This window comes from Ovis canadensis, chromosome 1 (genome assembly GCF_042477335.2).
Source record: "Ovis canadensis isolate MfBH-ARS-UI-01 breed Bighorn chromosome 1, ARS-UI_OviCan_v2, whole genome shotgun sequence".
NCBI classification, from domain to species: Eukaryota; Metazoa; Chordata; class Mammalia; order Artiodactyla; family Bovidae; genus Ovis; species Ovis canadensis.
The window spans coordinates 174,249,725-174,268,746 of NC_091245.1; the positions used below are offsets into that span (position 1 = coordinate 174,249,725).

The window sequence follows — 19,022 nt, forward strand, 5'->3', positions numbered from 1 at the left end:
ACATAAAATACCAAGAGGGACTTAGATGACCTTGAGGCACAGTACAATTCTTTGGACTCTAATTTCCTCCATTCTGTAATTAAATATGGCTAGTTCGTAAGTCTGCGGAACAGTTAGTTTAAGTACAGTGGTTGCATAAATCTTAGTGGGATGACAAAAATGGAAATGCAGGGGCTTGGATTCACAAGAGAGTTAACATGCAGGTTAATTTTTGAGAAAGATGAAGACAGACTTTTACAATGAGAATATGGGCAGTAGACAAAGTGGACAAAAAGTTTCTCTCTATGGCTTTTTAAAATTGCTTTTACTCAAATCTTTAAGCAAATACCTCCAGAAACAGGTATTGATCCTTGCTTACTGAACAGAGCCCAAGATGTTCATCAAAGAGACACACAGAAGACTAATTCTTATTGTTACATAAACACAGAGAATTAGGGGTGGAAGGCTTATTTCCATGTTAGTGTTCACCTACATGTTGAGATTAAGAAAATAGAAAAATATTTCCACTTTTCTTTGTATATAAAATGATATATTCTTACTCTTAAAAACCCATTTTTTTCATTATTAAGGAATATACACACAATGTGCATATAGACATGATTACATGTAGGCAAATATGTATGTATATATATATTATGTTTATTATGTTAATATTATATATTTTACTAATAGAAAAATACAGGAAAGGATTAAATATTTTTCAGCTCTCTTTCTGGGTCAGATATTGTTCTGTTATTTCTTTTTTTTTTTTTCTTTAACTATTTGAGGTTGGAATTCTGAAAGTGAAAGCAGTAAAAGTTAGTCACTCAGTTGTGTCTGACTCTTTGGTACCCGATGGATATTAGCCTGCCAGCCTCCTCTGTCCATGAAATTCTCCAGGCAAGACTACTGGAGCGGGTTGCCATGTCCTTCTCCAGGGGATCTTCCCAACCCAGGGATTGAAACAAGGTTTCCTGCATTGCAGGTGATTCTTTACCATCTGAGCCACCAGGGAAAGTTGTTGGGATTCTAACCAGAATAAGTCAGAATAGTTTAAGAAATGCCTGCTTCACATCTTTATCCAAAAAGCCAGCAGTCTTGTGAGTTTCCTTTCTCCAGGTTATCATTGTCCTGGGAACTGAGATCTCTTGTGTAACTAACTCTGTTGCCCTATCTGGTGTCAACTCAAGACTGCCTCAGAAGGTTTAAAAAAAAAGTGTAGAAGTAAACTGCAGATTTCCAGCTGTAGAGTTATATGCCTGATGATGCCAGCAAGATACAAGAATTAGCAATAAATCTACAACAAGTGCACTAAGTACCCAGACAAATGCTTTTGCATTTAGATGTTGTCACACACTTTTCCAAAACTCCTCATTAAAGAAGCAGCAAGAAAGGTAAAAGAAACAAGTCACAGTAGGGGATCACTTAAAAAGAAAATTTCACACCAGGAAAAGTGTTTAAATTCACAGCACTTGCACACTATTTATGCTGTACTTAAATTGCCATTTTCTAAATTTATCATGATTTCTATCTTATATCCTTATTTAAACTATTCGGATTAACCAGGACCCTTCCCTTTTGGGACTTAAGGAATCTCTCCACATCTCACATCTTACAGGTTTTGTGCCCTTCTCTATTTCTCTGAGCTTTTAGATTCTTCAACAAAGCAGTCTGCAGTTAAATCATAATGCGTAATAAAAGACATCACAGAAATATGAATTGGTAATGAGGATATCCTTTAATCTCCATATCTTCCATAGTTGCCATGATATTATGACTCTTAGATTATTCGTCTGAGAAAATCTTTGTCTAAGTTTTAATTATGACCCTACCAAGACTCCTCCCAAATATGTGAGGGAAGGAAGAACTGGCAAAGGTAAGGATTCTTTTTTTTTTTAATAGAAAAAAAGCTTATTATTTACTCTGTCATAAAAGTATTACATACTTAGTATGGAAAACATTATCAAAAAGGAAAAAAAAGTCACATAGAGTATAGTACTCATTTTTAATGCTTTTTTTTTGTCTTTTTCCCATTTTTTAAATTCACTAATTTTTAGATATAATGACAATTTTTTTCATTAACTTTATATAATAGTGCTTCTTCTGTTATGATAAGCTCTCCATAAGTATTATTTGAGTCACTGATGTAGAATAGATGTATTATGTATTTTTTTATTAAACAAATTATTTTCAACCTTTTGCTCTGATAAGTGCTGCCGGAGATAAACATTTTAGAGTCACAAGACACCTGCTGTTTGTCCCAAACAGTGCTCACCTTTAGGAAGTCATCTTCCTGTTCCTATCCCCAGACTTGGCTGGGCAAATATAAACAGACATCTTTTGACACTTCTCTCTTCTCTGCTCATCGGGATTATTTCAGATGGGGAATCTATGCCTAGGTGGGCCATGGACAGATTGGCCCAGAGATGGGCACCCGAGTAAACCTGGGCTATTGAGAACTGTTCTTGAGGATGTTTTAGGAATTTTAAAAGAGAGCAATTCTGTTACCCTCTGGTAGAGGACCTGGGAGGCTTTCAGGTTGCCATCAGAGACGTTTCATCCTTGGAGTATCCTCCATGGAGGATCAGATCTGTAGAGACAGAAATTTAGAGACAGGCATGAGACCAAGCTAGTTCTGGCAGCATATCAGTTTTGCTCTTATCTTCGCTGAAGCCTAGCCATGGTTATATGTCTTCTAACAAATGTTGCTTCCAGCCTATAGTAATTTAAGTGGAATTTTTGTCACTTGCAACCAAACCATTACTGATGAATATAATATATGTAGCTCTTAATTTATCCAGGAATGTTAAAATATGGTATTTTAATTATAACTAATACATTTGATATCTTCATTCAGATTTCTTTTATATTTTTATTTACTTAAACAGTTTGTGTAGTTTGGTGCACGACTCTAGTATGATCTGCATCCTTTAACATTCTTTACAGAACCATTATTGTTTTTTAAATTTATTATTATTATTTTTTGCTTAATTTCAAACCTGTCAGAAATGCAAACAATAACTTCTGCTTTCTCTTTTTGTCTGATAAAATTGTGATTCACTTTTATTTTCAGTCAGGTTATTTGGAAGTTTCTTATGTAGTATTTAGAGCTGGATTTTGCTTTGAGATCAAATCTAAGGTTATTTATTTGAATATAGCATTTTAGCTCATCTTCTGTTATTGTTATGATAGAAATGTTTGCTCTCAGCTCTGTCATATTATTTTTTGTGCCTTTCCTTTTTAAGTCCACAAAACTCACCTGCGGTCTATTTGTTTTTCTTCATGTACATGTGCAAGAACACATTTGCATGAATGTCAAACATTCATGGACATTTTTAATAAAGAAGATTAACATTTTCTGTTATAGTGGTTATCTTTTTAAAAACACTTTGAGGTCCTCCTTTTTGAGGATCTATTTATTAATTCTCCTATACAGGCAAAATGAAAATTAGCATAATTCCTTTTTTTCTCTTTTCCTACTCTTTCCTCCACCTTTTGGTTTTAGTCATTGCATTACTTTTCTTAATATTTGTTTAACTTTGTACACTTAAATATATTTATATCTCTATTAATTTATTTTTATCTCTAAATAATATATTGGTAACTCCTCTAACTCTTACATTTAGACAGCTTTTAAGCTATTTTTGGTTAACATTTTAGGTTTTGTGAAAGGGTTTTGCTTTTGAATATAATTCAAATCCATGAAGTATTAGAATTAAACGTAAGATCAGTCTACTGGTATTCAAATCCTGTTTTCTCTTAAAATAGAGTAACAGAAAAAAAAAAGTAAACAACTATAAAAATTCCCTTTAATGGTGAGATTGATAATTAACATCTCTAAGAGAATGTAATTGATAAGTACCTTAAAATGTTTTCATAGATAAATGAAAATGAATCAAAATATATTAACAAATATGTCTCTATATTAGTTGAAAGTATTAAGTAGAAGAAATACTAGAAGCAAAAATAATTATCTCGGACCTCTGAGTCATGAAGAATAGGTCTAAATTTTTTTAAGAAAAAATTTTAAAGAAAGTCTAAATACAATGCTCTATTATTTCTTTCTCAATTTTCTCTTCACCAAAAAGAAAATAATAATACCTTTACCATATAGACTGAACTGAACTGAAATGAAATGAAATAATTCAAGTAAAGCAGTTGGTAAAATTTCAGAGACATAGTAAGCACTTCAGTTCAGTTCAGTTCAGTCGCTCCATCGTGTCCGACTCTTTGAGACCCCATGAATCACAGCACGCCAGGCCTCCCTGTCCATCACCAACTCCTGGAGTTCACTCAGACTCACGTCCATCGAATCAGTGATGCCATCCAGCCATCTCATCCTCGGTCGTCCCCTTCTCCTCCTGCCCCCAATCCCTTCCAGCTTCAGAGTCTTTTCCAGTGAGTCAACTCTTCGCATGAGGTGGCCAAAGTACTGGAGTTTCAGCTTTAGCATCATTCCTTCCAAAGAACACCCAGGGCTGATCTCCTTCAGAATGGACTGGTTGGATCTCTTTGCAGTCCAAGGGACTCTCAAGAGTCTTCTCCAACACCACAGTTCAAAAGCATCAATTCTTCGGTGCTCAGCCTTCTTCACAGTCCAACTCTCACATTCATACATGACTACTGGAAGAACCATAGCCTATTGTTGTTTACATTTTAATTTTACCTTATTTACATTATTAAAATGAATAATTTAATTAGCCTTTTATTTAAAAAAAAAGCATATCAAAGGGTTGGGGAAGTAGTGAGATTAGTGTTTTACCAAGCAAATGTCCATAACAAGCTACTCCCTAGACATTGCGGTCTTCAACCAAAGCTTCATGTTAGTCAGATGGTCTCATTGTTTTTAGAATTTAAATTTTCTTTTTTCATTGTTCATATTTTTCTTAGTATTCTTCAAGGTTTTCTATTCCCTTGAATTTTATTTCTTAGAGTCTCTAAGCATGACTATCACGTTTGTTGTTGTTGTTTCAGTCACTAAGTCCTGTCCAAATCTTCGTGGCCCCATTAATCACAGCATCCTGGCTTCCCTGTCCTTTACTGTCTCCTAGAGTTTTCTCAGATTCAAGTCCATTGAGTTGGTGATGCTATCTAACACCTCATCCTCTGCACTCCCTTCTCCTTTTGCTTTCAATCTTTCCCAGAACCAGGGTCTTTTCCAGTGAGTCAACTCTTCGCATCAGGTAGCCGAAGTATTGGAGCTTCAACTTCAGTATCAGTCCTTCCAATGGATATTCAGGGTTGATTTCCTTTAGGATGGACTGGTTGGATCTCCTTACAGTCCAAGGGACTCTCAAGAGTCTTCTCCAGCAGCACAACTGGAAAGAATCAACTCTTCTGAGCTCAGCCTTCTTTATAGTCTAACTCTCACATCCCAACATGACTACTGGAAAAATCATAGCTTTGACTATATGGACCTTTGTTGGCAAAGTGATGTCTCTACTTTTTAATATGCTGTCTAGATTTGTCATAGCTTTCCTTCCAAGGGGCAAGTCTTTTAATTTCATGGCTGCAGTCACCATCCACAATGAATTCAGCCCAAGAAAGTAAAATCTGTCACTGTTTCCACTATTTCTGCATCTATTTGTTATGAAGTGATGGGACCAGATGCCATGATCTTAGTTTTTTTGAATGTTGAGTTTTAAGCCAACTTTTTCACTCTTCTCTTTCACCCTCATCAAGAGGCTCTTTAGTTCCTCTTCACTTTCTGCCATTGGTATCATCTACATAGCTAAAGTTGTTGATATTTATCCCAGCAGTCTTGGTCCAGCTTGCGGTTCATTCAGCCTGGCATTTCATTTGATGTTCTCTGCATAAAATTAATGCAGATGTACTCGCTTTCCAATTTTAACCAGTCAGTTGTCCCACATCCAGTTCTAACAGTTGCTTTTTGACCTTCATGCAGGTTTCTCAGGAGACAGTTAAGGTGATCAGTCTGGTATTTCCACCTTTTCAGAGTTTTCCACAGTTTGTTGTGATTCACACTGTCAAATGCTTTTGCATAGTAAATGAAGCAGATGTTTTTCTGGAATTCTCTTGCTTTTTCTATGATCCAATGACTGTTGACAATTTGATCTCTAGTTCTTCTGCCTTTTCTGAATCCAGTCTGTACATTTGGAATTTTTCAGTTCATGTACTGCTGAAGCATAGCTTGAAGGATTCTGAGCATAACCTTACTAGCATGCGAAATGAGTGCCATTGTACTGTAGTTTAAAGATTCTTTGGCTCTTCCCTTCTTTGGGATAGGAATGAAATCTGATATTTTCCAGTCCTGTGGCCACTGCTAAGACTTCCAAATTTGCTGGCATATTGAGTGCAGCACTTTAATAGCATCATCTTTTAGAATTTGAAATAGCTCACCTGGAATCCCATCACCTTCACTAGCTTTGCTTGCAGTAATGTTTCCTTAGGCTGACTTGACTTCACACTCCAGGATGTCTGGCTCTAGGTGGGTGACAACACCATCGTGGTTATCCCAGTCATTAAGACCTCTTCTGCATATTCTTTGTATTCTCACCACCTTTTAATCTCTTCTGCTTCTGTTATGTCCAAACTGTTCCTGTCCTTTATTGTACCCATCTTTGCATGAAATACTCCCTTGATATGTCCAATTTTCCTGAAGAGATTTCTAGTCTTCCTCATTCTATTGTTTTCCTCTACTCTTTGCACTGTTCATTTAAGAAGGCCTTCTTATCTCCTGTTGGTATTCTCTAGTTCTCTGCATTCAATTGGGTGTATCTTTTCCTTTCTCCCTTGCTTTTTGCTCCCCTTCTTTCTCAGCTATGTGTAAAGCCTCCTCAGGCAACCACTTTGCTTTCTCGAATTTCTTTTTCTTTGGGATTGTTTTGGTCACTGCCTACTGTACCGCATTATGAACCTCTGTCCATAGCTTTTCATTTGTAGTATTATAATAAAGAGTAGGCTTGGTTTGGGTTATTTCTCTTGCCATCAAAAACACAGATACAATGGCGTGGTCTTTTGGAATCAATGCCCTAGTGCAGTTCTTTAGAATCCTATGGTATACAAAAGTTTCCACTGGGCAGTTGGGGTGTAGTAGAAGTTAGTATGGATGATCTGCAAATAAGCATAAGAAATAATGGGTCTGAGCTTATACTCCTCAATTTAATATGTTTCATGTATTATAGTTCACGCCATATGATGACCCTACCTAAAAGCAATAAACTAAATACTGGCATTTAAAGTGATAGCACGTTAGGATTTGTTTTTCTGGAGGCTGAGGTTGTTGAGGTCTCTTGAAACAAAATACATTGGATATCATATATTCTGCTAGACTTAAGGAACATTTATTATAGTCATCAGTGTTTATAATATTTATTCTAGGTCACTGAGATTACTTCATCTTCTCAATTTTTCAATTTTGTCTATTCTGTGAGATTCTCTAGTATTCAAGTACTTCTCAGCAAAAATTTAGCCAATATATTCAATTATTCATATTTTGACTTAGGGGCAGCCCAAAGGGTATCAATAGACTGGAATAATGTTTTTAACCTACTTTTTCTCCAGACTTTTCGTAAGTATCTAAATGTATAATATAGATATACATAAAGGCTGTGAAGTCATTCATAGACTTGACATAACTGAATGGTACAAAACATCATGACAAATATAAAATCTGCTTCTTAAAGGAGTCAAACATGTCTTCTATTACAGATATTCTAAATATCTGCATATATATCTCTATAACTTCAGTCATCTTAAGTTTAAAACTAGGTTTTAGTCAAAGTTAGAATTGAAAATGAAATGAATTAGTAAGCCATCCTAACCATAACTGGTACTCATATGGCCTTAGACCATTTCTAATAAGTCTGTTATGAATATAGAATGACATAAAACTGAATGTGGAGAGAAGTAGCATTTCCATAAATCTGTTTTAACTGACATCGTTTATGGTGCAGATGCCAGAAACAGTTATGGAGCATTTTAAGCTGCAAGCACATTTCCCAGATACAGGTGCTTGTCCAATCATTTTCATCTCAACTAACTTCAATTCCAGATCAAAGATATTTTGTTTGCCTATGCTATAAAATATCATTTTTTTTAACTTCACACCTAAAAAAAGCAATATGTAAAACTGAAGCATAAAAGGATATAAAAAAGTATACACATCTGTATTGGCACATCAAATAAAAAAGAAAGAATCAAGATAAGAGTTCTTTCAAATTTTAAAACTATACATAGAACAGTACAAAAGAATTATTGTAAAATCTGGTTGGAATACTTATAAACCTGAGAGTTAATATTTTTCAGACCTCTATGCCTGATTCTTATCTTTCTCTCTAAGGTTTATGACATAGAGATTCTAAGAATAATTTAAAAGTATACTAGAAGGATATAAAGAAACAGAAAGGCAAATAACAGAAGAAAATACTTTTTTAACTAGTTAGAAAGTAATTATATATTTTCATAATTTTCTACAAACTTGATAAATTTGTAATCCAACACATAAAGGAAAGCTTTCAAATTATATAATGATATTGTGTATTCCCATGTGTGTTGAGGGTACACACACGTGCAGTGATCTCAGCTTGTCTATAGATTGAACTAATTACCATAATTGAAGCTCTAGGGAAGCTGGAGTCTGTGATTTCCATCAATAGGCATGGATATAATTAACCAATAACTATGGAGGATGTGGTTCTACAAAGTAACAGATTTTTTTTAGCATCTGCCAGAAGCACATCTGTTGTGTCATATTTTATTGGCACACTATGATTAACAATCCAGTACACTTAAAAATATTTGTATGAGATTTGACTTCAATATGTTTACACACTTATAAAATCACCATGATTTTCCATTCCTTGCTTTGGAAAGTATTTCCTTTGCTCTAGTCTATCCAATTGCTTATATCACCTTATCTACACTCACCCATACTCCACTCCCCCCGCCCCTCCCCCGGCCATCATCTTTCTTCTTTATTACAATACATAAGAAAACAAGCACAATAAGGACTCCTCACAGGGATGCAAGTGTACATATGTTAGGTGGGGGGATTCTATTTCACTACAAATCACCAACTATAATTGATAAACACCAGGCTAGATTTTACATATTTTGGAATCTCTCAAATTTGCAAGGGCTCATATACACATGCAAAACTTTTTTTTTTAATTAAATTCTTATTTTTACTTTGTTTTACTTTACAATACTGTATTGGTTTTGCCATACATTGACATGAATCCACCATGGGTGTACATGCATTCCCAAACATGAACCCCCCTCTCACCTCCCTCCCCATAACATCTCTCTGGGTCATTATTTATAGTCAATATACCTATCATTCTAAACAAAAACTTTCATTAGGAGTCTAATGTTCCGCAGTTGGTCTGTCTTCTCCCTCTTTCTTCCCTTCCCAGACCTGAAATATACTGCTGATGCTACTCCTACTACAACTACTAGTACTACTACAACTAAGCTGGAGAAACTGGGAAATTCTGCCCTTTCCCAGTGTTGCTGTGTGTGCTAAGTCGCTTCGGTCACGTCCGACTCTTTGCGACCATATTGACTACAGCCCACCAGGCTCCTCTGTCCATGAGGATTCTCCAGGTGAGAATACTGGAGTGGGTTGTCATGCCCTCCTCCAGGGGATCTTCCTGACCTAAGGATTGAACTTGGTCTCCTGCAGTGGTAGGTGGGATCTTTACCACTAGCGTCACCTGCACCAGTTTCATTTGTAGGACAGGCAGCAAACCAAAGGCTGAGACACCAAGTTTCCTCCCAGAGAAAAGGTTTGGTTACTCATGAGGCAGCCAATCGAGAAGATGGGAGAACAAATTTCAAATGTACCTCCCTAAGAGGCTCCAGATATTTGTGAGACAAGGCTGAGGAATGGGGAACTTCAATTTAAGTCTGAATTTGACAATAAGGAGCTCAGGATCTGAGCCACAGTCAGGTCCCTGTCTTGTTTTTGCTGACTGTATAGAGCTTCTCCATCTTTGGCTCCAAAGAATATAATCAACATGATTTCATTGTTGACCATCTGGTGATGTCCATGCATAGAGTCTTCTCTTGTGTTGTTGGAAGAAGGTGCTTGCTATGACCAGTGCATTCTCTTGGCAAAACTCTATTAGCCTTTGCCCTGCTTCATTCTTTACTCAAAGGCCAAGTTTGCCTTTTACTCCAGGTGTCTCTTGACTTCCTACTTTTGCATTCCAGTCCCCTATCATGAAAAGGACAATTTTTTCAGGCGTTAGGTCTAGAAGGTCTTGTAGGTCTTCATAGAACCAGTGTTATTGGTCGGGGCATATACTTGGATTACTGTTATACTGAATGGTTTGCCTTGGAAACGAACAGAGATCATTCTGCCTCTTTTGAGATTGCATCCAAGGACCGCATTTTGGATTCTTTTGCTTACTATCATGGCTACTTCATTTCTTCTGAGGGATTCTTGCCCACAGTGTAGATATAATGGTCATCTGGGTTAAATTCATCCATTCCAGTCCATTTTAGTTCTCTGACTTCTAAAACGTGGATTTTCACTCTTGCCATCTCCTGTTTGACCACTTCCAATTAGCCTTGATTCATGGACCTAACATTCCAGATTCCTATGCAACATTGTTCTTTACAGCATTGGCCTTTACTTCCATTACCAGTCATATCCGCAAATGGGTGTTGTTTTTGCCTTGACTCTGTCTCTTCATTCTTTCTGGAATTAGTTCTCCACTGATCTCCAGTAGCATATTGGGCACCTACCGACCTGGGGAGTTCATCTTTCAGTGTCTTATCTTTTTGCCTTTTCATACTGTTCACGGGGTTCTCAAGGCAAGAATACTGAAGTGGTTTGTCATTCCCTTCTCCAGTGGACCACGTTTTGTCAGAACTCTCCACCATGACCCGTCTGTCTTAGGTGGCCGTACACAGCATGGCTCATAGTTCCACTGTTAGACAAGGCTGTGGTCCATGTGAACAGCTTGGTTAGTTTTCTGTGATTGTGGCTTTCAACCTGTCTGCCCTCTGGTGGAGAAGGACAAGAAACTTATGGAAGCTTCCTGATGGGAGAGACTGACTGAGGGGTAAACGGGGCCTTATTTTGATAGGCAGGGCCATGGTCAGTTCAGTTCAGTTGCTCAGTCATGTTCAACTTTTTGCGACTCCATGGACTGCATGCCAGGCCTCCCTGTCCATCACCAACTCCTGGAGTTTACTCAAACTCACGCGCATTGAGTCAGTGATGCCATCCAACCATCTCATCTGTCAGCCCCTTCTCCTCCTGCCTTCAATCTTTCCCAGCATCAGGGTCTTTTCCAATGAGTCCGTTCTTCACATCAGGTTGCCAAAGTATTGGAGTTTCAGCATCAACATCAGTCCTTCCAACGAATATTCAGGAGTGATTTCCTTTAGGATGGACTGGTTGGATCTCCTTTCAGTCCATGGGACTCTCAAGAGTCTTCTTCAATGCCACAGTTCAAAAGTATCAGTTCTTTGGTACTCAGCTTTCTTTATAGTCCAACTCTTACATCCGTACATGACTATTGGAAAAACCATAGCTTTGACTAGATGGACATTTGTTGGCAAAGTAATGTCTCCAATTTTTAGTATGCTGTCTAGACTGGTCATAACTTTTGTTCCAAAGAGCAAGTGTCTTTTAATTTCATGGCTATAGTCACCATTTGCAGGGATTTTGGAGCCCAAGAAAATAAGTCTATCATTGTTTGCATTGTTTCCTCATCTATTTGCTGTGAAGTGATGGGACCAGACGCCATGATCTTAGTTTTCTGAATGTTGAGTTTTAAGCCAAATTTTTCACTCTCCTCTTTCACTTTCACCATGAGGCTCTTTAGTTTTTCATTTTCTACCGTAAGGGTGGTGTCATCTGCATATCTGAAGTTATTGATATTTCTCCCAGCAATTTTGATTTCAGCTTGTGCCTCATCCAGTCCAGCATTTTGCATGATGTACTTTGCATGTAAGTTAAATAAGCAGGGTGACAATATACAGCCTTTACACACTCCTTTCCTGGTTTAGAACCAGTCTGTTGTTCCATGTGCAGATCTAACTGTTGCTTCTTGACCTGCATACAGATTTCTCAGGAGGCAGGTAAGGTGGTCTGGTTTTCCCAGCTCTTGAAGAATTTCCCAGAGTTTGTTGTTGTCTACACAGTCAAAGGCTTTGGCATAGTCAATAAAGCAGAAGTAGGTGTTTTTCTGGAACTCTCTTGCTTTTTTATTATCCAACAGATGTTGGCAATTAGATCTCTGGTCCCTGTGCCTTTTTAAATACAGCTTGAACATCTGGAAGTTCACGATTCACATACTGTTGACAGCTGACTTGGAGAATTTTGAGCTTTACTTTGCTAGCGTGTGACATGAGTGCAATTGTGTAGTAGTTTGAACATTCTTTGGCTTTGCATTTCTTTGGGATTGAAATGAAAACTGACCTTCTCCAGTCCCATGGCCACAGGTCAGGGGTGACTAAACTTCTTCCTGGAGGGAATGTTTGGAAATGGCATCATTAATGTACTGAGGGTGGAGTTTTTTCTCCTTTGATGTTTAAAGGTCACCAGTCAGACACTTGTATGTGCACAGTTCGAGGGTCAGTTGTCCCAACCAGTCATTACTTGCTTGAGCTTAAAAAGATACAACTGACTTCAACTTCCTGAGCAAAACATTTTATCATTTAGGCTACGTGGCACTTAGAGGACAAGCAAACTTTTGTAAAAACCAAACAAACCAAAAAACAAAACAATTAAAGGGAGCTTGAGTAATGAAGGCAGTTTACAGATTATTATAATTAAGAAAGCTATAATTTAATGTCTAACTGGTGATTAGCCTCGATTTCACCAGGAATGGAAAATTATTTTAATGCTTTTTAAATTTAAATATTTTAACATTTTTATTTCTTAAATTCCAAATTATTCTGAACATGAATGATTTCCTTGACCCAAATCTCTTTAGACAACTATATTTCCTTTTCAAATTGAAGCTAAAGAACTGACTAGAAAATAAGAGACAAAAGGTATAACTTTATGTGTAAACAGTCAAATTTTGGATACCTAGATATGATTAAGGTTACATTCATAAATTTTTGATTAGATGGAGGCTATGATAATATAATAATTATCAGTAGCTCAAGGTGTTACAATTTTGCACCCAGTAATAAAATCATCAATATGGATAAGGAGATCAAAAGAATATTCTTCTTGAATTAATGATAAAATCATGTTAAGAAGAGTTTAGAACCTTTTGTCTATGGAAATGTGGTCACAAATTATTTAGTGATGCTTCCCTGTTGGCTCAGATGGTAAAGAATCTGTCTGCAATTCAGGAGACCCATGTTTGATCCCTGGGTTGAGAACATCCCCTGGAGAAGTAAATGGCAACCCACTCCAATATTCTTGCCTGGAGAATCCCATGGACAGAGGAGCCTGGTAGGTTACAGTCCATGGGGTAGCAAAGAGTTGGACAAGAGTGGGTGACTAAAACACACACACACACACAAATAGACAGATAGATAGATATAAATAAATGACAGTATTGTTTGTATTTTATTAGTTGAGGGAAAGCATGTTTATAGACCATCCACATGGGTCTATTTTGGAGTGTGAATTATAATAAAGTAGTGAAATCACTGAATAAAATATAATTACAGTAAACCCTATCTCTTTCACCAAGGAGGGAAGTAGATATGAAAAGTCTTGCACAGGAAAAATTCTAGGAATGTGGAAATGTCAAAATGTTAGTTAGGAATTATAATACAGTCCATATTTCTTTCCAAGGACAGTGAATTTATTTTCAGCTCAAATTCATTATAAAAGTTAATACCTTCCTGGAGAAAGCTATAATTTGTGGCAGGATAGTTTTTTGAAATATTATTTTATTTTATGCTCTCTTTTTCTTCCACATCTCATTTGAAGAAATTGACTAGAACCTACTTTGCCTCTTTACTCAGGGATTGCTTATAGGCATAAGCAAAAGCTACTAAAAGAAAAAGTCAGCCTTGTTGCCATATTTTGTAGAAGTGAAAGCCTGAACAAAAGGAAGAATAAATTGGAGGCCTGGAGAAATGAGCACTGGAGGATAGACTCCAGGGCCCCAGAAAACAGCTGAAATCATCAACCATTAATTGGTGATATTTTGTGGCAATGTCCTGGGGAGGTAACCAGACCTCAGAGAAAACTGCCGTGTGGTATGCACATGTGCACCTCATTCATGAGGCATTCCCATCCCAGCAAAGATACTTGTGCAAAGAGAAATTGAGCTAGAAGAGGTCTCTGTGAAATCAGACAATGAGCATAACATTGTCACTATTAGTAGATGAAAAACTGGAATCCATATTTTTCTCTTTGTTCTCTTTTCTTTTTTGAGGGAGAAAAGATAAGGTAGGAGAGTAAAAGGGAAAGGGATAAGGTAGGAGGAAAGAAGTCTCTAGTAAGGAAAAGGTCCCTTTTAGGACTGAAATTTAATGCCCTCCTAGTTCACTAAGATGGAAGATTGGAATTAAATTTAAGCAGATTTAATGGACATAAAAAATGTATTTTTTTAACATTTCTTGCATGACTGAATTTGAGACTAACATTAATTTTAATATTAATTTATTAAACTAGCTACAATGAGCAGATCACATCCTGCAGAAGATAGTGAATATAGCCATGCATGAAGAGATTCCAAAATCTACTGGGTAAAAACCAACTTTTAAAATATCATTTCTACAGATCCTATTCATAAAGTGAAATTTCCTAATCAGGTGAGGACTAATAAGCACAGAGTGAGGAACCTGTGACCAAACTAAGAATTCTTTCAGAAAAAAAAATTCTATTATTGTTAAAATGAAATACATAGAATCAACTGAATCTGAGATTTCAAGAATAAAGACATTACAGATCATATCATATCATATAAAGAATTTCTCTTACCATGTCTCTTTAAGGATTGCTTCATTGATTTCTTAGTGAGGTCTACTTGAGAAAACTTTCACACTGTATTATATTTAAATTAATATAATATAAATACCATTATGTTTCTACATTGTGGTATGAAATTTTAGTGATTCTAATTACTATTGTTGTTATTCAGCCTGTCAGTTGTGTCTGACACTTGCAATCCTATGGACCGCAGCATGCCACACTTCCCTATTCTTCATTATCACCCAGAGTTTGCTCAAACTCATGTTCATTGAGTCGATGATGCCATCCAAGCATCCCATCCTCTGTCACTCCCTTCTCCTCCTGCCTTCAATCTTTCCCAGCATCAGGATCTTTTCCAATGAGTCAGTTCTTCACACCAGGTGGCCAAAGTATTGGAGCTTCAGCTTCAGCATCAGGCACTTCCAATGAATATTCAAGGTTGATTTCCTTTAGGATTGGTTGGTTTGATCTCCTCTCAGTCCAAAGGACTCTCAAGAGTCTTCTTCTGTCATAAGCAAAGTTATTTTTATTCAGCTGAATAATATTCTGTGTTCTTATCTAAAGCCAATCTCTTCATTTAGGTGTTAAATCCAATTCTTTACCCAAAAAACATTGCTCCAACAATTCTTCCTTTCTCTCTTACATCATTAATTTTCTCCCTCCTCCAAAGGATTATTCCTTGAGTTAAGAAACCAGCTTAAAAAATCAAATGGCCAAACAAAACAAAATGAAATAAATTCTCTTGTGCTTACACTCCCCCATCCACTCCCAAGTGCTGTATTAATTCTCACTTTATACTTGAAAGAAAAAATCCTTGAATTTATTGCCTCTCCTGCTTTTAATTACTTTTCTCCCATTCTCTCTTAAATCCATTCCTATTTGCTTTTTGCCTCCATAACTCTTTGCTCTTGTAAGAACACCAAGAACTTATGTAATGCTAAATTTATTAGTCTACTCAGTCCTTATTTAACTTGGCAGGCAGTAGAATTTGACACAGCTGATCAATTCTCTTTCTATCTGATGCTTTTTTCTCTTGGCTTCCAGTACACCACCCTCTCAGTCTGTTTTTCCTAGGATATTCTTTCTCACTCTTCTTTGCTTTTCTTTAGCACGCCAAGCATTGTCTCACTCTTGGACTTTTTCAGTGTCTTTCCACCTAACCAGATTGCTTTCCTCAGATATTCACACTAATGCCCTCAACTTCTTGGACTAGTAGTTTAATTCTTATGTCAGTGAAGATAAAATACATTTTTTTAAAAAATTGTGTTTCCTTATACTGAATTCTCAATCTATCTAACCTCCTTTATTTTCCATTCGTGAAACTTGTTACCATCTAACTAATGCTCAAACTACTGCACAATTACACTCATCTCACACGCTAGTAAAGTAACGCTCAAAATTCTCCAAGCCAGGCTTCAGCAATACGTGAACCATGAACTTCCTGATGTTCAAGCTGGTTTTAGAAAAGGTAGAGGAACCAGAGATCAAATTGCCAACATCCGCTGGATCATGGAAAAAACAAAAGAGTTCCAGAAAAACATCTATTTCTGCTTTATTGACTATGCCAAAGCCTTTGACTTGTGTGGATCACAAGAAACTGTGGAAAATTCTGAAAGAGATGGGAATACCAGACCACCTGACCTGCTTCCTGAGAAATCTGTATGCAGGTCAGGAAGCAACAGTTAGAACTGGACATGGAAAAACAGACTGGTTCCAAATAGGAAAAGGAGTATGTCAAGGCTGTATATTGTCACCCTGCTTATTTAACTTATATGCAGAGTACATCATGAGAAACGCTGGACTGGAAGAAACACAAGCTAGAATCAAGATTGCCGGGAGAAATATCAATAACCTCAGATATGCAGATGATACCACCCTTATGGCAGAAAGTGAAGAGGAACTAAAAAGCCTCTTAATGAAAGTAAAAGTGGAGCATGAAAAAGTTGGCTTAAAGCTCAACATTCAGAAAACGAAGATCATGGCATCTGGTCCCATCACTTCATGGGAAATAGATGGGGAAACAGTGGAAACAGTGTCAGACTTTATTTTCGGGGGCTCCAAAATCACTGCAGATGGTGACTGCAGCCATGAAATTAAATGACGCTTACTCCTTGGAAGAAAAGTTATGACTAACCTAGATAGAATATTCAAAAGCAGAGACATTACTTTGCCAACTAAGGTCCGTCTAGTCAAGGCTATGGTTTTTCCTGTGGTCATGTATGGATGTGAGAGTTGGTCTGTGAAGAAGGCTGAGCGCTGAAGAATTGATGCTTTTGAACTGTGGTGTTGGAGAAGACTCATGAGAGTCCCTTGGACTGCAAGGGGATCCAACCAGTTCATTCTGAAGGAGATCAGCCCTGGGATTTCTTTGGAAGGACTGATGCTACAGCTGAAGCTCCAGTACTTTGGCCACCTCATGTGAAGAGTTGACTCATTGGAAAAGACTTTGATGCTGGAAGGGATTGGGGGCAGGAAGAGAAGGGGACGACTGAGGATGAGATGGCTGGATGGCATCACGGACTAGATGGACGTGAGTCTGAGTGAATTCCGGGAGATGGTGATGGACAGGGAGGCCTGGCGTGCTGCGATTCATGCGGTTGCAAAGAGTCGGACATGACTAAGCGACTGAAATGAACTGAACTGAACTATAAAGTTTACCTGATTGGCATTTTTATTTTCTCATGTCTGCCTTCCTTCATTAGATTGTAAAATCTATGAGGGCAAAATCCAATGACTTGCACTCTTCTGGTCCTGATGGTTCAGTTCAGTCACTCAGTAGTGTCCGACTCTTTGTGACCCCATGGATTGAGACATACCAGGCTTCCCGGTCCATCACCAACTCCTGGAGCTTGCTCAAGGAGCTTATGTCCATCGTGTCGATGATGCCATCCAAGCATCTCACCCTATGTCATTCCCATCTCCTCCCACCTTCAATATTTCCCAGCATCAGTGTCTTTACAAATGAGTCAGTTCTTCGCATCAGGTGGCGTAAGTATTGGAGTTTCAGTATGAATCCTTCAAGTGAGCATTCAGGACTGAGTTCCTTTAGGATTGACTGATTTGATCTTCTTGCAGTCCAAGGGACTCTCAAGAGGCTTCCCCAACACCACAGCTCAAAAGCATCAATTCTTCAGTGCTCAGCTTTCTTTGTAGTCCAACTCTCACATCCATACATGACTACTGGAAAGACCATAGCTTTGACTAGGTGGACCTTTGTAGGCTGAATTAATGTCTCTGCCTTTAAATATGCTGTTTATATTGGTAAGAGCTTTTCTTCCAAGGAGCAAGCTTCTTTTAATTTCATGGCTGCAGTCACTATCTGCAGTGATTTTGGAGCCCAAGAAAATAAAGCCTGTCACTGTTCCCACATCTATTTGCCATGAAGTGATGGAACCAGATGCCATGATCTTAATTTTTTGAATGTTGAGTTTTAAGCCAACTTTTTCATTCTCCTCTTTCACGTTCATCAAGAGGCTCTTTAGTTCTTCTTCACTTTCTGCCATAAGGGTGGTATCATCTGCATATCTAAGGCTATTGATATTTCTCCCTGCAGTCTTGCATCCAGCTTGTGCTTCATCCAGCCCAAAGTACTCTGTATGATGTTCTCTGCATATAAGTTAAATAAGCAGAATGACAATATATAGCTTTGACATACTCCTTTCCTGATTTGGAACTAGTCTGTTCCATGTGCAGTACTTACTGTTGCTTCCTGACCTGCATTCAGATTTCTCAGGAGGCAAATCAGGTGGTCCGGTTTTCCCATCTCTTGAATAATTTTCCACAGTAGTTGTGGTCTACACAGTCAAAGGCTTTGGCATAATCAATAAAGCAGAAGTATATATTTTCCTGGAATTCTCTTGCTTTTTGATGATCCAATGGATGCAGGCAATTTGATCTCTGGTTCCTCTGCCTTTTCTAAATCCAGCTAGAACACCTGGAAGTTCATGGTTCACATACTGCTGAAGCCTGGCTTGGAGAATTTTGAGCATTTCTAGTTTGTGAGATGAGTGCAATTGTGCAGTAGTTTGAACATTCTTTGGCTTACCCTTTCTTTGGGATTGGAATGAAAACTGACTGTTTCCAGTCCTGTGGCCCCTGCTGAGTTTTCCAAATTTGCTGACATATTGAGTGCATCACTTTCACAGTATCATCTTTCAGAATTTGAAATAGCTCAACTGGA

At 37.5% G+C, this 19,022-nt stretch overlaps 1 long non-coding RNA gene across 1 annotated transcript in view; it reads right to left on the reverse strand.

The window, feature by feature from the left end:
* Positions 1 to 735: 735 nt before the first annotated feature.
* Positions 736 to 19,022, reverse strand: part of LOC138419514 (uncharacterized) — a 105,144-nt gene continuing 86,857 nt past the window's right edge. The window contains exon 3 of the long non-coding RNA XR_011248996.1: positions 736 to 2,569. This is a non-coding gene — a long non-coding RNA (uncharacterized lncRNA). The remainder of the gene's footprint in view (positions 2,570 to 19,022) is intronic.